Source organism: Pseudopodoces humilis, chromosome 16 (genome assembly GCF_049639895.1).
Source record: "Pseudopodoces humilis isolate 2021_Gansu_Grassland_sample_001 chromosome 16, ASM4963989v1, whole genome shotgun sequence".
Taxonomy (NCBI): domain Eukaryota; kingdom Metazoa; phylum Chordata; class Aves; order Passeriformes; family Paridae; genus Pseudopodoces; species Pseudopodoces humilis.
The window spans coordinates 20,034,307-20,048,565 of record NC_142215.1 but is presented as its reverse complement, the minus strand read 5'-3'; the positions used below and the strand labels follow the sequence as shown (position 1 = coordinate 20,048,565).

The following is a 14,259-nucleotide window of genomic DNA, read 5'->3' as shown; positions in this document are numbered from 1 at the left end:
CTTCACATGACTCTGAGTTAACTGTGTTTATTTTCCCTCTAATTGCCAGGGTGTAACTTGATATTGATCTGCTGGGGTTTCATGCTTCCAGCTTGAGCTTCTAGGCTCTTCTAGGTGAGCATGGTTTCTTTTTTTAGGTTACTGAAAATACTGAAGTTTGTGTTTAGAAGGCAGATCAAGTGACTAGATAGGATGAAATGATGTCAGGTGAACTGTGTAGATGAAAAAGTCCTCATTCATTATGATTTGTCCATCAGCTTTGTAAGTGTGGCTTGGTGGTCTCCTGTCTTGGTGCCAACCACAGCACTTGTCCCTGTTGTCAGTTCTTCTGCTCCTCCAAGGAGACCCTGCAGCCAAGTCCAGGAGAACCACCACATTCCCATGGTGGTTTATTCCCTGAGATGATGATTTGTCATGTCTGGGAACTTGCTGAATTGCAAAGGTGGACTTTGTGTCCCAGGCCTCAGCTGGAGTCATTGTAGGGGGGGATGGAAGTATGGATCCTTCATCTCCACCTTTTCATGTGAAATCCAAACTCCCTCATGGTGATTAAACTGTTTAGTGCCAGTAAATTTTCCTGGAAATCTATGTTTCCATCTCCCAGCATCCAGGACAGACAAGACATCCCAAGATTGCCATGTGTCTCTTAGCCACGTCCTTTCCAATCTGCACCTTGGGCTCCACAGCCCACTGGGCCACCTGCAAGTGTGGGAAGGGAGGAGCAGAAAAAGTGGGATCAAGACATCAGCTCCAGTTTACATTCTCTTTCTGCCTCCTTATCTTCCACACCATTGCCCTCCACTTCCTCTGTTTCTGGGTCAGTCTGTGCCCAGAGGCTACAAACAGCACTTAGAATCATTTTTGTAGGTAGTACAGGTGTTTTCCTTCACCCAAATCTTTAAAAAGCACCAAGTGAACTGAAGCTTTAAAACAATGTATGACAAAAATAGCAGTACCTAAATATTCAATAATTTTATTTTTAGATGGATGCCCTTCTTTTCCTCTCTGCTAGGGCAGATGTGTTGAAAAGAAGGACCTTGGACAACAGCCTGATATGTTCTGCTGCAGAATTCATTTGGGATGCAGTTCTCAGCTCATTTGCTGAGGTTTGGCAGTTCCTGACAAAAAAAGGCAAGTGTACCCAAAAGGATTGAGAAAACAAGGCAGTGAAAATCAGAGCAATCAGGGAATCTTGAAAATCATTTCAGTCTCTTACTGGAAAACCAAGTGTAGTCAAGAGGTGTGTTGTATGAGCGCTGGCAGATCCACCCAGCCTGGCACCCTTCTGTTGGCAGCAGATTCCTAAAGGTTTGTTGTCAGTTAGAATTTTTGTGATCAAAGGAAGGAAAAGGTGGATTTGTCTCACATCAGCCACATGCCAGCCTCAACCAAAAAAAGAAACACAAGACAAATCCTTCATTTCAGGAGTCATTTCTGGGGGGGGAAAAATTCAGTGTGGGGCAATGTCGAGTAACTTCATTTACCAGCTCACTTAACTCTTTCCATCTTTTTGGAACAAATCCTCTCCCTCACAGGAGTAAATCTGAATTTACTCTTCAGAAACTGGTAGGTTCTCCTTATTTTCCCTGTTAAGAGGTTTTCCATAATGTACAGAACCTGCCAGATCATTTCCTACTCCACATTACAGGGCAGAGTGTAGGGTCCTGTTGATGGAATATGATTGCAGTGTAATAAAACATATAGAGGGACATGCAGGGAAATTGCAAGATTCAACAATATAGTTTTGGTCTTTCCCTAGTTTTTGGAAGTAGCTTCTCATACAGGCAGGAGAGATCCCAAAGGCATTCAGGGGCTGTTCACCCCCAGGGAAGGAAGGAGCTTCCCAAAGGGCAGGTTATCGTGTTCTCTAGAAGTTAATGCTTCCTTTTGTGTGGACAAGGAGTGAAGAGGATGATCTTGTGAGCTGATATGATACAGGAATCATCTGTTTTCTGAAATGCTGAGGGTTGCTGTCATTAGCTGAGGATCACTGGAAGTCAACTTGCTCTGAGCACAACAGGACTGTCCACAAGGCAGTAACAGGAGACACAGGCTCAGTAGTTGTGAGGAGGGAACTGTTAAATGCAGGTGCTGCTCTTACAGCCAGTGAGTCACAGACAGCCTTTATCCATCGTGTTTTGCACATGGAGACATCCACAGCTCTGCTCTCCTCTCTCCCAATGCTGGCAACTGTCCTGCTTCCAGCAGAACATTGAATCATGTCCCTCCCAAGCAACACTGTGGTTGTGCTACCAGAATACTCCCAGAAGAGTGCTTGTGTTCTGAGCGATTCTGAGCACCAAACTGGGAGTTTCAGGACTGTTTCAGTGAAATATCCCTGCTCCCCATCCAAGGAGCAAACAAAGACATTTGTTCAGCTTAGCTGGTTTCAAAACTTACAAAACTAAACTCATGGCAGGGCAAGAGAATAAGGGAAAAGTGGTAAAACAGTTGATTTGAAAATGTCAGATGGCTCAGATTCAGTTCTTCCAGGCCTCCCCATCAGGTGGATGATTCAGGAATGAAACCAGAAGCACAGTTAAAAACAAAAGGGGTGAGTGAAGCCATCCCCTGCCAAGCTAATAAACCCAAGATGACTCATAAGGAGATTCACACTGCTGACCTTCATTTGGGCACCTCTGCAGAGACCTGGGGCACCTCTTTGGAAAACAGAGGCAGGAGCAGGTCTGGTGTCATGGTGAAGCTTGCAGACCACAATTTTATTGTTAATGGTGAGAAATTATTGATAGCACAGACTTTTCATGTTGTCCCAGAGTTCTGTCCTCTATCACAGATTATTTCAATGACTGCTTTGCCATTGTTACTAATCTCTTGAAATTAGGTCTGTAACATCATGTGACAGTGAAGAGAAAAACACATCATCAAAAAAAGGCTCCTTGAAGTGCTTGAAATTTCTTATCTTCACAGTTTGGATAACCTTTTTCATAACAAGCAACAATTTCAGATATTGGTCATATCACCCCCTCAAAGAGATAGAAGACACACTTTGAAATTACAGACCAGACTTCGTGCGCAGGAGAACTGACATGGTGTCACACAGTAAGGAAGAACTAATGTCTCTTTGATAAATCTGTCTTCCCTAAGTTGGATTTTCTTGCCACAGTGTCAGGAATAGTTGACGAGACAGACGTGTTATTAAGTGGTAAAAATAAACAGATGGAAGAGACAAGTGAGAGATTTCAGCTATGACTTTCCAGAATGTTTCAGCAGAGAATTACCTCCTCAATTCCATTCCCTACCAGAGATGAAAGATAAGCAGTAGTTACTCAAGGACTGCATGGTTGGAGCAATGGGGCGCCCACAGGTCCCTGGTTCCCACCTGCCCTCAGGGCATGTGAGATGGGGCAGTTTGGGGTCCCAGAGAGGGGTGCTGGTCCTGACCTGCTGCTCCTCCAGACTCAAAGTCACCACTGTGGAGAGCATTGGTGCCTGACCACATGAGCACTGACTGCCTTGGGTCCTCCTGGGAATTGGAACCTATTTTTGAGACCAAACCCCTGTATCATCGCTCTTCTCTCACTCTCCCTCTCTCTTCCACAGAAGAGGGGTCTCACTCCTTCCCTCTGTGGAGGATGCAGCAGTTTGGCCAAGGCTGTGCTCCTGACAACGGAAAGGGCAGAGCACAGGCAGGCTGAGGATACAGCCACTGCAAGAGATCCTCACTCTGACAGAAGGACATTGAGAGGCTGGAGCATATCCAGAACTGGGAGCAGAGCTGGGGAAGGGGCTGGAGCACCAGGAGCAGCTGAGGGAGCTGGGGGGACTCAGCCCAGAGAAAAGAAGGCTCAGAGGGACCTTCTTGTGCTCCATGACTCCCTGACAGGAGAGTGCAGCCAGGTGAGAGTTGAGCACTGCTCTCATGATACAAGGGATAGGATGAGAGGAAACTGACTCAAGTTGTACCAGGGGAAGTTCAGGTTGGATATTGGGGAAAAGTTCTTCACAGAAAAAGTGGTCAGGCATTGGCACAGGTTGCCCAGGGCAGTGGTGGAGTCACCATCCCTGGAAGTGCTCAAAAAAACATGTGGGTGTGGCACTTGAGGACATGCTTTCGTGGTGGTCCTGGCAGCTGGACTCAATGACCTTAGAGGGCTTCTCCAACCTTAATAGTTCCATGTCCTATGATTCTGTAAGATGTTTCATGCCCTGGGAATGCGACGGTAGAGCACCAGCTCCTGCAAATGTGACACTGAAATAGGGTCAAGTGGCAGTGTTGTAAGTGTTGGGGAGCTGACCTTGGTGTCTGGGGCCCTCACCACAGCAGGGCACAACACAAAATCCCATTTTCTGAAGAGCTGATGGTCAAGGGATGTTGTTCCCAGACCTGGCTCATGCCCAGGCTATTGGTCATTGCTGGAAGAACAGAGGGTGGCTTCTGCTGTGTCACTGCAGCCACCTATCAGCCTGCCTGCTTTATCTTTCTGTGTCATTTCATATCAATTATAAAATATTAAACCAGATAAATACCTCTAACCTTTCTGGATGATAAGATATCGTTCAGCCTCCTAAAATGCCTTGTTTTCGCTGGAAAATGCTAATGGGATTATATAAAGGTTATTTCAGCCTCCTTTCAATTCTGGAGATGTGGCAAAACAATCACGATGCCCTTTGTTTATGCCTTTTTAATGACTGCTTTTACCTTCAGGTATTTGAGTCTTCTGCATCTTTTCAGGTGATCCTTTGGGAAATCCTTGGACTGCTTTTTTGTGGAAACTTCCTGAGGAATGTAAATGTGCCTGTGATTTTAGAGGTCTGGAGGAGAGCTGGGGTGGTGGAGCACTCTGGCAGTCTGGCAAATGTTTGATGTGCTTGTTTTGATGTCCTTGTGTATTTTGCAGTGCGAGGGTCAGGAGCTGCACCCACAGGTCCTGCATTGTGTCTGTGCAGCAGTGCTTGCAGCAGTGAGCACCAGTGCACCCCTGGGGCACTGCTCATGCCCTTCCCTCGAGGTCCCTGCCCGTGAGCCTGTGCCAGGCTGCACTCAGGAGAAGCTCAGTTCCCTGGATCATGGATGCCTTTCACTCTGTTGTGGTTTGACACTGGCCAATTGCCAGACACCCGTGAAAGTCATTCACTTTTCTTGTTACAGAGAGTTGGGCAGATGACAGGGAAAGAAAACTAACAAAGGGCTCATGAGTTGAGATAAGGACTGGCAGAAAAAAGACTCTAAAGTCAAAACAGGTTCAAATTTAAAGGTATAAAATAAATTTATTATGAGCAATCAGAGGAGGATAATGAGACGTAAAATAAGCTTTTGAAACACCTTTTCTCCTCCCAGCCCCTCCCTCTTTCCCACCAACAAAACAGGGAGACAAGGAGTGGGAGTTTTGGTCAGTTTGCTACTTGAGATCTTTTGTTAGCTCAGGGAGAGGAGTCTTGTCTCTGTTATGCCATGGGGCTCCTCCCATGGGCAGTCAGTCTTCCCAAGACTGCTGTGGCAAGGGTCACTTGACCACAGGGTGCAGTCCTCTAAGGCCAGGCTGCTTTAGTTTGGAAGCAAGGGCCCTCTATCTTTGGAATTAGAGGCCTTCTCTCTTTCTTTGGGCTTCTCACTAGATCACAGCTTTCTCTGGCATCCACCTGCCCTGGTGTGAGCACTTTTCCCACGGGCTGCGAGTGGATCTCTGCATCCCCTGTGGATCTCTGCATCCCCTGTGGATTTCATGCATTACAGGGACAGTTTGTTTTAACATAGTCTTCAGCATGGCCTGCAGAGGAATCTTGGCTCCAACGTTCAAAGCACCTCCTCCCCTTCCTTTTTCCCACTGACCTTGGTGCTGCCATGTTGTTTTCCCTCACTTCCTCTTCTTCTCTGACTACAAGAAAAACTTGCTTGTAGGTACCATTGCCAACAAGTTCCAGCAATTCAAAGCTTCTTGCAGGATTTTGCAGCGTTGAGAGGTCGATCTCATTTGGGTTCGTGTTGGGGAGTCACTCCCCGCATTTTTGCTGCCAGCCATGCGGTCCTGCCACCATTACTCTGCCACTGTTTAATGCTTCTCTTGATGCAGGGCGCTGGGAGGAGAAGCCACTGCTGCTGGCCCTGCCCTTGTGCCCGAGGTGCAGCTGCCCAGGGGTGGCCAGGCGGGCAAAGCTCGCCACAAGCTGCACAGAAATGGCAGCGGCCATGGCACGTCACTGCACCCAGCAGGGATGTCTCGCCACCCTGGAAAAAAACTGTGTGCACTGCTTTGATTTTCTTCTTAAATATGTCATCACAGAGGAATTACCAGCCTCTCTAATTGGCCCAGTAGCATGTCAGTCTTCAGAGCCATCAGAGACTGGCTCCATTGGACACATTCCTATGGTGGAAGCTTCTAGCAGCCTCTCACAGAAGCCACCCTAATGGCCCTCCCCCACTACCAGAAACTGGGCTGTGCCAAATCAACACACACTCCATGACAAAAAGTTCCTATTTAATGCTCATCCATTGCCATGATTTAGCATCAGCCCAGTCAGCCCATCTCAACTCCTCCTGCAGGACATTCAGAAGCACATCACACCCCCCCAGCACATCAGCAAACTCCAGTGGCTTCCTTCAGGCCACTTCAGTGGCTGGAACAGAAAGACTGTCCCAGGCACACAAGGTCCCTGTGTCATGGGCAGAAGTGCAGAAGCTTTCTGAGGTCCTCGTTTGATGTGTGTCCTTCTCAAGGAACATGACATACAGCAGCAGGACCAGAGGAAATGGCCTCAAGTTGCTCCAGGGGAGGTTTAGGTTGGACATTAGGAGACATTTCTTCACTGGACATTCTATGACATGGCAAGGTGCTCCAGGAGAAGATGACAAATGCTACCTGCCAAAGAGCCTATTTCTTTTATTACCTGTTTCCTTCCTACCTCAACTTACTTACCTACCTGGAGGCTATAATTTTTTCTTGTGTATCTCATTGTAATTTTATTCTTTGACTTCATCAATGCTTTAACAAGCCTTACTTAGCCCTTTCATAGGAAGAGGTTTTATGATCCACAATGCAATAAGGCTGCTTATTCATTCCTGGCTCCTCTCCACTATTTTTCCTCACAGGAAATGCTGCTGTTTCCCGCTAGGCTGCAATGAGAGTGCTGAGCGCATTTCTCTGCCGTGCTGGCATGAGTCAATATGAGTTCAACCTTTGGAAAATTGTTTCTTGAAGGCCAGAGACATTTGTTTGTCCTACAGTTAAACATCTTTCGCTGACACATCAGAGCCACCCCAGCCCATCGCTCAGTGTCCTGAGTGACAGCCCAGCTTAACTGAGGCGCCATGTATGCCTAACAGGATAAAAAAGGACATGAAAATGCTCTAATGGGGTCAAAGGAGGCCCACAATGGAAAAATTCATTTTTGGATGACTTTTGACTGTGCTATTACAGAGCTTTCTCAGCACAGTCCATCATGATTTTAAGGCACAAAAAGAATTTTCTTCTTAACGAATCTTACAATTGTTTTCTTTTTTTTTTTCTTTCCTGAAAAGCCCATTTGTCAACTCCCCCCCATAGTTTCCTATCTTTTTCACTTTCTCTCAAAGCTTGGTTTGAACAAAAAGTATTCAGTAGCCTGCACTTCTTATGATACCCTGTGCACTGATGGGGCATGAAGCAAGCTGGTCTAGTGGAAGGTCCCTACCCATAACAGCAGGTGGAGCAAAATGACCCTCAAGGTCCTTCCAACACAAACCATTCTGGGATTCTATGACTTTATAACTTTTTGGAAATTTATATTGCATCTAATACTGCTTCTCAGGAGCTGCAGCCTCACAACATGTGGCTGACAGCTGTGACTTCTCCAAGGGAGTCATTCCTGCTGATTAATTCCAGCCAGTGGGCATGGAACTGTGTCCTGTGTGGCACCAGTATGGGCTGCCCCATTGGGCAGAGGATGCAGAACTAGAGGTGATACAAGGGCCAAAGGCAAGGCAGGAATGAGGGGCTACACAGGAGGGAGAAAAGATGCAGGAGGCACAGGACATGCAGGAGGAAGAGGAGGTACAGGTGAAATAGTGGAGGGAGAGGTGATGCAGGAGACACAGGACATGTAGCTGAAGCTGCATCGACTTGTCTGCATTTTCCCCCCCACAGTAGATATGGGGGGCTGTGCCCTCAGGTGTGAAACAATGCAAGACACAAAGGCAAAACATTTGTGTTAACAAAATTGAAACCAAATTGAAAAATAAGCAGTTTTTCCAAGGTGCTGGCCTTTCCCTTGACTGAGAGCTCAGTGGAAGGATTACCCAGGGAGTGAGAGCAGCAGAGTGCCCTGGAGCACACCCTGATTTGCTCAGGGGACATGCATTGGGACACCACGCAGGTGGATCCCAGCTCCTGATCCAAACGCATTAGTATGCCACTAGTATGACATTAATATGGCAGGGTGGAAGTCAAACACAGAGAATTTTTTTGGCCTCACCTGTGGGATTCCTAGAAACTTGAAGGTTTGGAGAGCAAGAAGAAAAATCTTCTCGTTCCTAGTTATCCTCTTGTCCCTAGTTATGGACAAAAGCCTCTGGCTCAGACTGGGAACAGTTTAAAATCCAGCACCTCAGTGCAGCTTGTGGGATAAAGTCTCAGCATTTGCCACCCTGCCTGGGGCTGGACCCACCCCACTCATATCCAGCTGCACATTAAATTGCTCAGATGCCTCACAGTCCCCTGTGACCTTTTCACTATGCCACGGGGAAGGGCAGCAAGGCTCCTTGTGAGCACATGGAAAACTGCCAGAGGTCATTTCAACAACCAGAAGCATACCAAAGGGTATTTAAGTGTGTAAGGGCCAGGGCAGAAGTGGTATGGTTGGGGGTGTGGGGGGAGAGGGGCTGTGCACCGGAAGCCCTTGTTTCTGAGCTATTTTATCCTTACTCTAGTAGTGGAATTAGCCTCTGTACATTATCCCCTTCTTCTGGGGCTGTGTTGCCTTTAATCCTTGTTTAACATCTGGGAACACATTCATATGTTCTCCTAAATGCCTCTCCTAGCTGCGTGAGATAATTTGAAGCAGAAGAATTTAATCTACTGACCTCTTCTTTCCTACCTTACTTTAAACATTGTCACGTTGGCTGCCTATTCCTCCTATTAGGAAAAACATCCCACTCACCCCTCAGCTACACCTGGACCATGTACTGACCTTATGCCAGCATCTACAGTCCTATCCCTGTGGCAGCGGCCTCAGGGAGACAAAGAGTTACATTGTCCCACCCCAAACCCCTTGAGAAGGGCAGCCCAGGTGTTCTGATTGGGTTTGAGTCCCTGCGGGGTTCTCCCTTGGTGTGCTTCTACTGGTCCCTGACCCTGAACTCCATCCTCAAAGGTGGAAACCCTTAAGAGTTCTGTCCCTCAAAAACCCCTGCTGTGCCTCTGTTTGGAGCTCTCTGTTCTGGACCTGACTTTGTTCCCATGCTGAATAAATGGTTTCATGAACCGGGCGCCCGTCTTGTTGGTGTTTGATGCTGGTCCCCAGAATCCTGCTGCTTCCCTGGACGAGATCCTGAGGTTGCTGACTGCAACATATCCCTATTCTTGTGAGTGTGCAAAACAACTTCTTGAGCTTTCTTGGGAAAGCTTCTCAAGATACAGCACTGATATTGCTTGGAGTGTGCTACTTGCACTTTAAGACAGAGAACCCTTATGGAATTATTTTTCCTGCAATGTTCTCAAGCTTTGAATAAAATTTTTGCAAAGTTCAGGAGATTCCAGGAGCAATGTGGGCTGTGGCTAGATGCTGCTGGTCCCTCTATGCCAGCAGCTCTCCCTTCAGCTGGATCCCATACCTCAGTCCTCATTTTTTCCCACACAACCACTTGTCAGACTATGTGTAAGCTGAACTTGAATCCTGGGGGAAGTTCTGGGCCCCTCATGACAAGAAAGATGTTGAGGGGCTGGAGCACTTCCAGAGAAGGGGATGGAGCTGGAGAAGGGGCTAGAGCACCAGGAGCAGCTGAGGGACCTGGGGTGGCTCAGCCTGGAGAAAAGGAGGCTCAGGAGGGACCTTCTGGCTCTGCACAGCTCCCTGACAGGAGGGGCCAGCCAGGTGGGGCTCTGCTCCCAGGACAAGAAGAAATGGCTTTAAGTTGCATTAGGGAAGGTTTAGGTTGAATATTAAGGAAATTTTCTTCACTGAAATGATGTTCAGGCACTGAATCAGCTGCCCAGGGCAGTGGTGGAGTCCCCATCCCTGTAGGGATTTAAACCACAAAGTGGATGTGGCACCTGGGGACATGGTTTAGTGGTGAACATGGCAGTGCTGCATTAAATGTTGGGCTCAATTATCTCAGAGGGCTTTTCCAGCCAAAATGAGTCTATGATTGTATGATGTCAGATGATTCAAAGTTTAATTTCTTCCCTGAAGAGGTTTACAAGCCTGGATCAGTTCTGTCTGGTTCACAGAGCTGTCCCACTGCCATCGCATGGGGCAAGTGGAGGCACAAAGGCAAGAACAGCTCAAGCCCTTGTCACCCTGGGAAATGTATGGGGAAACCACGGCATTCCCCAGCCACTGCAGACCCAGGACCAGACCCAACACTGCAGCCACAGGAGACATTGCTTCATCAGAAGAGAATCTTGAGAAGGTTCTCTTGCCATAGGCTGGAGTGTGGGAGTGAGTCTGTTCAGAGGCAGCTGGAGAAGGAGAGAGGTCACAGTGAATCCCACTCGTGCTCAGCAGTCACGAGGAGCCCCTCAAGGGGTCACATCAGCTCTACTTGGGCAGAGCAACACGAAGGGCTCTGCTGCCAGCACAGAGGATTGCACACAGGGTCCTTGCTTGCCCAGACCTTGGAGTGTGTCCGTACTGCCTTGAAGCCTGCAGTTCTCATGGGTGAAGAAAACTGGCTGTCTGGAAGTTATTCTCCCGGTCTTCTGGTTGAGTAGTAGAACGGGTTTGATATTGCACCAGAAAAAGCTGATACAGGCAACATGCATCTTTGGCATTTCAGCAGGGTTTGATGCAACCTCCCTGCAGGAAATCCATCTATCCCATCATGTCTCCAACTAGGAATCCACCAAATTCCAACAAACGCTATTCAGACGTGTCAGTGTATGAAACAGTCCTTCTCTATTGGGATTTTGCCACATTATGGTTCTTATTCCTGTTCCCAAGCTCACTGGGATACATAGCTTTGTTTTCTTAGATTCCACTCAGGAATTTAAGGTCAGGGTTCCATCACTGCAAGAGAGTATCACAACCACTACAGGTTGTGCTGAGGGAGCATGGATGTGGAGTAGAGGCAGGTTTTCCCATATTTATTGTGGATCAGTGGCTGTACAGACGGGTCTTCATTGAAGAGATGCATTGGCTCGTCAATATTTGTGTCAATAAAGAAAAAGACAGAAAAAACAGTTTGGGGAAATGAAGAGGGCAGGCCCTGGGAGTGAGCAAGACCAAAAAGCCAGAGTGATAGGTGCAAATGGTTTTAAAGGTATACAGAAGACATCTGTGTAATTAATTACCCTGATTTAAGTTACACCTCTCTTTTTTTTTTTTCTGTGCTACGCTGTTATCTTAGAGGAATGTTTGTGTCTGGGGATTCATACTCACCCTTGCCAATAACAAATCTTCCCCAGAGTTTCTGAAACATTAATTATAGTTTTGTGACATGCAAGTTTTGCAACCAGCTCAAGGTAATTCACTATAACACAGACCTCTGGCAGAAACAAATGACTTGCTGATGTGAAAACTGACAGTTGCTTAGACATGAATGCTCAAGACTTTGTGATGTTTGTTACCGAAAATAAAATGGGTCTCACTGTCCTTGCCAGCCTGACTGCCTCCATACACTTTTCAACACACTAGCACCTGGGAAGAACCATTTCCTCCAGCTAAAAAACAAGCACAAACAACTCCAAGCGGGTTAAGAATTAAATATTAAGGTCTTACACATAGTTGGACATAGCTTAAGAGTATTTCATCCAATGGCTTCCTTCTCTGAGGTGCCACTGGTGGGTCCCACCAATGTTCCCTGCTCCTCCCAAGTGCGGAGTGCTGCTCTCTACATCTCCTCAGATCAACAGCTTTTGTCTTTTCCACATCAAATCACAGAATCCCAGACTGGTTTGGCTTGGAAGGAACCTTAAAGCTTATCCTATTCCACACCCCTGCCATGGACAGGGACACCTTCTACTAGATCAGGGCGCTCCAAGACCTGTCCAGCCTTGAATACTTCCAGGGGAGGGGATTACACAACCTTTACAAAACAAGCCTAAAGGGACAAATTTGAACTTTAAAAGAAAAACAAAGAGGAGGAAGATGTCTTGCCTCCAGATTTGTCAAACCACTACACTGGACTAAAAATAAGAAAAGGAATGTGATTTTTAGGTGACACTGAAAGACATAGACTCTCCTTAGAGCATTTTGTGTATCTGCTTTCTTGAGGAAGGGACCCCAGCAACTCCAGGGCTGTCTCTACTCCTCGACCATCTGAGGGATGGAGCTACATTCCCACTGGCATTATATTTCTTAATTCTCACAATCCTTCAAATTACCACAGTTTTCCAGCAAGCTACAACTTGTTCAGGACTGTGACAGCTCTTAGTAAATTGTGTAACAATGACAGCTCTCTTACTAGATACAATTTAGAGGTTTTCATGTGCTAAAATTACAGGTAACAGTTGAAATTTTGAAAATGTTTTCTTTTTGTGACTCCCTTTGTCCTTTTGCTCGTTTTTGGAAACTGGCTATTGCCTCCAAAAGGAGAAAAGTGATGACACTGATTCAGAAATCAAGGATGTGAAGCTACATGTGTCAGAAGAAAAGATTTTTTTTGCCCATGATGACAAAGAAAAATATAATTATTTAACTAGATGAGAAACAAATGTAGTATGAGCAATGCTGTAGGCCTGGTACTGGGCGTAGATGGTTAAAATGTCACTTCATGGGAAGACAACCTCAAGAAATACTGTTTATTTATTACGATAGGAGTGTGCTTATCCACACCTTGATACAAAATGCTTCACAGCATCCCAGAGGACTTGAAGTTGGAAAAGAACTCCTGAGGTTATCTGGTCCAGCCTCAAGCTGGGCCAGTTAATGCTGACTGCTCAGAAAATCCTGACTGCTTTTGAACACCTCCAAGGATGGAGACTCCACAGCCTCCCTGGGCAACCTGTGCCACCCTGTGGCTACCATCACAGGGAAGAAGTATTTCCTGGTGTGTATCAGCATGTGCCCATGGCCTCCGGTCCTTCCACTGGGAAGAACCTGTCCCCTTCCTCTTTGCACCCTCCCTGCAGGTACTTGCATTGATGAGCCCTCCCTGAGTCTGCTCTTCCATAGGATGAACAGTCCCAGCTCTCTCAGCCTTTCTTTACAGGGGAGGTGCTTCAACCACTTCATCATCCCCATGGCCCTTTGCTGGAGTCTCTCCAGTATGTCCATGTCTCTCTTGTGCTGAGGAGCCCAGAACATGGGTGGAGAACAAACAATATCCACCACCCTCTCCTCATCCCCTGAACTTGCCATAGAATCGGTTTGGCTTGAGAAGGGCCTTAAAGTTCATCCTGCTCCAGACCCTGCTTGGGTAGGGACACCTTCCACTAGCCCAGGTTGCTTCAAGCCCCATCCAACCTGGCCTTGGACACCTCCAGTGATGGGGTAGGCACAGCTTCTCTGGACAAACAAGAAGGCCTCACTACCCTCACAGGGAAGAATGTCTCCCTAACCTCTAATCTAAATCCACCATTCTAGTAATTTTGATTCAGAAGGCATCAGGTTATCAGGCCTTTTGTAACCTGTGCTGACAGATCCCAGACATCTCCTTGTCCTCGCTGTGTTTGGAAACGTCTCCAGGGGTTACTGGCTCTGTCACCTTCCCAGGGATCAGGGTGAGGCTCACCTGCCTGGAGCTCCACACATCTTCTCTCTCGCCTTCATGTGAGATCAGTGAGTCCATCAATGTCATTGTGAGCAAACCTCATCACGGTGGGTGTGGGACACAGCGAGGAAGGAGCTGAAGACACGGAGCGGGCAATGCAAGGGGAGCCGTTCTCGGGGCAGGGTTTGGTGAGGAAACCTTAGAACAGGAGCGCGGGGCCTCGGCGGCGTGAGAGGGCGGCGGGACCGGGCCGGGCCCGTGGAGGCCTCGGTCAGGAGCCTCCCGGAGAGCGAGTGCGGACCTCAGGGGTGGTGAGTCCTGGGGAGGGCAGGGGCAGGGGCAGGGGCAGGGGAAGGGGAAGGGGAAGGGGAAGGGGAAGGGGAAGGGAAGGGAAGGGAAGGGAAGGGGGGCGGTTCCACTGTGCCCGGCCCGCCCCTCCCCGCCCCCGGCCCCCC

At 47.6% G+C, this 14,259-nt stretch overlaps 1 long non-coding RNA gene across 1 annotated transcript; it reads right to left on the bottom strand.

The window, feature by feature from the left end:
* Positions 1-5,203: 5,203 nt before the first annotated feature.
* LOC148183039 (uncharacterized) lies at positions 5,204-14,136 on the bottom strand. The gene is made up of 2 exons (XR_015773941.1): positions 13,826-14,136; positions 5,204-10,613 (listed from the first exon to the last, which is right to left on the bottom strand). It is a non-coding gene; the product is annotated as an uncharacterized LOC148183039 (long non-coding RNA).
* Between the last annotated feature and the right edge of the window lie 123 nt (positions 14,137-14,259).